The sequence below is a fragment of the Leopardus geoffroyi genome, chromosome E3 (assembly GCF_018350155.1).
Source record: "Leopardus geoffroyi isolate Oge1 chromosome E3, O.geoffroyi_Oge1_pat1.0, whole genome shotgun sequence".
Taxonomy (NCBI): Eukaryota; Metazoa; Chordata; class Mammalia; order Carnivora; family Felidae; genus Leopardus; species Leopardus geoffroyi.
This window is the reverse complement of record NC_059340.1, coordinates 12,333,215-12,339,377: the sequence shown is the minus strand read 5'-3', so window position 1 is coordinate 12,339,377 and position 6,163 is coordinate 12,333,215. Positions and strand designations below refer to the sequence as shown.

The window sequence follows — 6,163 nt, the reverse complement described above, 5'->3', positions numbered from 1 at the left end:
GATCACGCTGGGTGTCACATGCAGAGCAAGCTGGGAGTTTGTACTTTGTCCCATGGACCTCCAGGCAGCACTGATGTATAAGAGCAAGTCGGATTCACATTGGAGAGAGATCACTAGGGCAGCCTGTGTGGGGGATAGATTGGAAGGGGTCAAAGAGACAGAACAATCAGGGGCTCCTGTAATCACCTCGGCTGCTGAGGATGACAGTTGCACGCCTGTGTGAAGAACACTGCAGTGGGGATGGGGCCGTAGGGATAGCACGGAGAGTTGTTAATATCTCTGTGATTATCCTAAACACGTGTCGGGCACTCAGGTTCCTCACCAGGCAGCCACCCCCTCCCTGGTCCCCAGTCTGCATATGGCTCAGCATGACCTCCCAAGGGGCCAGGATCGCTAAATTAAGGAGCACGGGCCACCGTCATCAGTAATGCAAACACACAGGGCAGTTTTAGAAATCCTGGCAATGCTTCCTGGCAAGCGTAATGAAAAAATTAATTGAATAATCATGCCATGTAAATAGATTTCATGTGAGCTCTCGTTTTGGTGGGAGGGAAGGGAGGGAAGGGGGAGAATCCTGTGATTTATGGCTTTGGATGGTGTAATGAATTAGGCCGGGTACCCTGCGGTGAGCCTGAGTCTGCCACGGCCTGCATTATGAGATGGTTGGATCATTTTGAGCAGTGTGGCTCAGGTGACCCAATGCAGGCATGAGAGATGGGGGTCATTAAAATCTGCCACACTGCAGGAACTCTCTTTAGAAAGAGACTCAAAGGCTTGCTTTGCAGAATAGTGGCATTTCTCTTTGGGATACAGGGTGTTCTATCACTTAGAGGAAACCGGTGCAGATTCAAGCCAAAGCGATAATGATCGAAAATAAATTGATGGCCTCAAAGGGAGGGGTGGGGAAGGAGGAGGGAGAGCGGTGGTGGGGAGCTACCTACAACCCGAAGCAAAGACTGCAAAGGAAATGATGAATGAGTTAATATCAGGTAGGAAATATTGACTTCTGTGTATGAGATTCAAAATGAGAATTTCTGAATCCGCGCAGCCAGTGCGGTCTGAGGCAAAAAACACAAAGGAGTTTAGAAATTGGCTTGTTAATCCTGGTTTAAAGACGTTTGGGCATGGCTCATAACTCCGGCTAAGCCTTAGTTTCATGGCCTGCAAAATGGGGATAGTAATACCTATTCCAACAGGTAATTTCGAGTATCAGATGTGCTTATGTGCTTGGAAGCTGTGTGTGCGTGTATTTTCGTGCGTTTGCTCACAAGAAATTGGGAGAGAAAGTCAGAAGACATAGGAAGGTACATTCGCACCCTTTCTGCGGGAGGATAGCTCATAGAACCCTGACCACCATGGCTGAAACCCAGCCTGGGCCATTCATCGGAGGCCTCACATCTGGTAAGCTCAGTATCAAACGCACTCTGCCCTGAGAAATAAACTAATGTCAAACTAACGTGTTCTGATGCATTGGGCAGTAATGAAAGACAGGGCCATACATTTGAAGGAGTGGATGTTTCCGTTGTCATTCAGCCTGGGATAGGGAGGGCAGATTTGAGAGGGAGACCCCAGACTTTACCCGAGCCTTGGAGAACTGTCTTCTGGACCTTGTGTGGTGGGGACACATGCCTGGGCATTGCCGTGGGAGGGAGGATGGGGGGGGCTGACGTTCCAGAAGCTTGGAATGGAGGGGCCTGCTCTGTAGGGGCCAGCTCTGTGCATCCGTAAACAGCTACGTCTGGTCTATAAAATGAACTTCTCTGTATTGTCATTCTGTTTGGTTAATCCCGAGCCTTTCGTAAAGTCCAATAACGCGTTACCATCTGGTCTGGCCTCCATTGATTCCGGCCACACCTGCAGTGATTTATTGAGTAGCAGCAGCCTGAGAGAAATGTGGTGACAGCTCCCACCTTCCTGGGTTTGTCTCCTGAACCTCCTGTGGCTGATTGTACCTTCCAACGATGGTCTCCAACATGTCTCCTACCCCACACCTTCTTACCGTGTGACTTTGACCACCCCGTCCTGCTGAGTGGTGGGGTCCATGTCCCCTGCGCTTGAACCTGGGCAGAACTTTGTGATTGCGCCCAACTAATGCTATGGTAGAAATGATGCCATGTGATGTGTCCAATAGGTCATCCTGCCCTGTTCTCTTGGGCCACTTACACTTAGCACCCAGCTGTTACGCCGTGAGGAAGCTCAGGACCCATGGGGAGGCCACAGGTAAAGATGGCCCAGCCAAGAGTTCATCTGAGGTCCTGGTCAGTATCAGTCATTGAGCAGGTGAGCGAGGAGACTTTCAGATGGGTCTAGCCCCCAGCTGTCAACTCACCCCCAGCTTTTGCGTCTTTTTAAGCTGAGGTCCCAGACATCAGGGAGCAGAATCAAAGTGTCTCCACAGAGTCCTTCGCAAATGTCAGACCTGCAGAACCCACAGACGTAACACAATGGTTGTTTTATGTCACTAGCTTTTAGGCTGGGTGGTTCTGCAGAGATAGGTGACTGGAACACCCTTCATGCTTACTTCCTAGTTGTGGCTCCCCCACAAACAAAAAGAAACACCATTTTGATGACCTGAACAGTCAATATAACTAAACCATGGAAGACGAAATAGACATGAAATGCATCAGGGGAAGAGCTGGAGGGGGCACTGTGACAGGAAAGAAGAAATCTTCATCTGACCCAAGATTTACTGCCTCAGTGCTGGAGGAAACAGCTCTGTGCTGAAAACAAAATTAAAAAAATAAATAAATAAAACGTATAACAGGCTATTTGACTTGAAATGCGACTTTGTTTTTACTAGGAATCAGAATTCAACTTAACTATAAACCAGAACTAACCACATTAATTCACTGAACCCAGGCAGAAGCAGTTCCAAGTATCACTTTTATTTTTGGTGGACCACAAACCAAGCCAAAGTTGTTGAAAAAAATTATGAGTAAGCTTTCCATGGAAATTACAGCCAAATCTATACATCTTCTAAAACAATTTCTGCCATGTTAAGAATTATACTATGAAAATAGGCTATGGTCTAAAATGAACATGAAAAAAAAAACCCGTCAGGAATAAACAAATATATCAATGTTCGAAGTCCCCAGGGGTATACACTAATTCATTCAAAATCAATGGGTAAAATTGTGGGAAATACATTATTTATATAAACCGGTGGGGGGGGGGGTGCTGTTTCACACACCAGTTCCCAATAAGCCCCAAGTGCTTTGTATATTGAAAAAGCTGTACAAATACTTGTTACATGTCACATGATATGTTAGAAAAATCCAGGGTTTTAGAGTCTTATAGACCTGGGTTATTATCCCAACCCGCTTACCCTGAGACTTTAGGAAATTTGCAAAAGCCTGTTTCATCGTGAGTGAAATGGAAAAACTATGCCTAATTCATAGGGTTTGTTTGTGGGTTCACAGCTCTGGGGGGGGGGGGGAGGAGGAGAGAGGAGGGAGAGAGGGAGGAAGGGAGATGGTTAGTTATCCCCTAAAATGTGTGCTCCCTCTGTGCATGCAGCCAGCTGCGACATTTGCGGAAGGGGTCTCTGGGAAGGGGTCATGCAGCCAGCTGCGACATTTGCGGACTCTCTCTTGCATCCGGGTGATGTCTGGATTCGTCTTCCGTGTGAACTGAAGTGATTAGGGATGGGTGTGCTTTCCCTACTTCTTGGGCCTGCCAGCCGGACGATGAACACTCCAGAATCCTGTAGCACAGACGATAGAGCCATGGCAAGGAAAAAACCGGGTCCTGGATTCATTAGGTGGAGGAAAGCCACCTGTCAACCGGGGACACCTACTGTAGATAATTAGGGGACAGAGTGTGACAGTCCACTGAGATTTGGAGGTTTCTTTGTTACAGCAGCTAGCGTTATCCTAACTAGCACAGAATCAGAGGCGACACTGTATACAAAATGTATTAGCCCGGTGACTGACAGAGTGCTCATAAATGTTTCTATTCATCCCTTTGAATGAACGAAGGATATATGTCTATCTGCCAATTCAGAATCTAATACGAGACAGCACATTCGTTTAGTTGTCATCTTTGTGAGACCTGATATGCCCAAGGAAGTCTGTTTGAAAAGTCTCGAATTGTGGCTGAAACAGGTGTTTCAGCGGGATGAATGGCCAATGCGCGACCACGCTTGCTTATATAAAGCCTGCGGTGCCTTTCACATTTCATTTTAGAACCGATCTTTGTGCTATATATTTAGCATCTCCAAAAGAAGATAACAGAGAGGTTTATGAAAAGGCTGAAATGCTCCAATAGAAAAATTCACATCTCAAGATGTAGTTTTTCAAAACCCCAACAGGCATTTCAAGAGCTCCCTGCTCCCGATTGTGAAGGGGGAGAGTCTAAGGTAGCAGAATAGCCACTAGGGAATATGAAATCTTCCCGTCATTCCCTCTGCTAATTAAAATCCTAAGCCTTTAAAAACATAACAATGAATATTTCATGTAAAAATGTTTCATTTTAACCAGCAATAGAAAAACTACATCACAATAGTCCTATTGTTTGTGTTTTTCCTTTTCTTTTTTTTTTTTTTTTGAAACCTTTTTTTTTTTTTTGATCCAGGAATGGGAAGCATAACACAATACCTAGTGGACTAACACCATTTTACATTTTCTCCTTATATCTCCTTTTTACATCACTCTTGTGTGCGATTAGAGAAATCGCTTTTAAACACTCGGAATTCTACAATTAATTTTTTTTTTCTTGTCAATGAAGTCGAGAGAAACCAGCCGACCGTCTGAAACTAAGTTATTATATTTGAATGCTAACATACTTTAATCTGTGATGGAAACCCACCCTGAAGACAGATGCTCCTCCCTCTTGCTTGCCTCTGACTTTATTGAACCACCCTTTGCTTGCAAATGGATTTGGATTCGTCAGGATTTGCTTTCTGGCTATGTGAAAAAAAAAAAGAAAAAGAAAAAACAAAAACAAAAACAGAGCTGTGAAATCCTCCAGCAGAAAGTGCCTTTGTAAAAGTTGCAGCTGAGTGTTTGTTTCGTACACAATCAATTGCCAGTGCCTTGATAGATTTAGTACAAGGTGGGGACCAGGCAAGGTTGCTTAGAGCCCCACAGCCAAAGAACAGGAGTTCCAGTTCCTAAAGGAGGCGGCACAAAGAGAAAAGGAGAAAATGCATTTTCTTTTCAAGAATGGCATCTCATTCTGGGTTCCCTAAAACAAACAAACAAACAAACAAACAAACAAACAAACAAGAAAACAGAGCCTAGGGTTTAAGAGCAGAAGGCCGGGGGTGCCTGGGTGGCTCAGTCGGTTGAGCGTCCGACTTTGGCTCGGGTCATGATCTCGAAGTCCGTGGGTTCGAGCCCCGCGTCGGGCTCTGGGCTGACAGCTCGGAGCCTGGAGCCTGCTTCGGATTCTGTGTCTCCCTCTCTCTCTGCCCCTCCCCCCACTCATACTCTGTCTCTCACTCTTAAAAATGAATAAATGTTAAAAAAAAAAAATTAAAAAAAGAAAAGAGCAGAAGGCCGAACACTTTATTGGGGAGTGCGATCCCAGAGATCAAGAGTGGGGCTGGAAAAGTGGGGAACAAACGTAGGAGAGGGTGTTGCCCAGTGACGACAGCTTTACCGTAGGGCAACCCCGCAGGCTCTCAGGTAGCCCTCAGAGAGGCCACGTTGCCAAGAGGAGAAAGGAGGAAGAATTTATTTACCGACATCACGTCCCATTGCGCAAAGCTTTCCTTGCATTTTCAGGCTAAGTGTGGGTGCTTAGGGGTGCATCCTGCACTCAGCGGCCACGCAAAAGCCCCAGAACGGTGGCTGGGAAGCCGAGGTGCACGGCACAGGTGTGAGGCAGGATGCCACCTGACTCGTGACATCAGGGACCAGCAGCAGCTGTCGCCATGGGCACCGCGTCTGTAGTGGCGATGACAGCAGCAGCAGAGACCTTGTTTCAGAACCGCAGGCACTTCTGGCCACACCCAGGGCCCCCTCAGACAGAAGGCAAGGCAATCGTGGATCCGGGATAGGGCGTGACTGAATCCGGGACAGTGAGTGAGTCAAAGGGACTGGGTTGTTTTTTTTTGTTTGTTTGTTTGTTTGTTTTTTTTAGTGTGTATTTATTTTTGAGAGACAGAGAGAGACAGAGCACAAGCGAAGAAGGGGCAGAGAGAGAGAGGGAGACAGAGAAT

The 6,163-nt window shown here is 46.4% G+C and overlaps 1 non-coding gene across 1 annotated transcript; it reads left to right on the top strand.

Moving 5' to 3' along the window:
• The first annotated feature begins 5,265 nt into the window (after window positions 1–5,265).
• TRNAQ-UUG lies at window positions 5,266–5,350 on the top strand. Its single transcript has one exon. It is a non-coding gene; the product is annotated as a tRNA-Gln (tRNA).
• The last annotated feature ends 813 nt before the right edge of the window (window positions 5,351–6,163 follow it).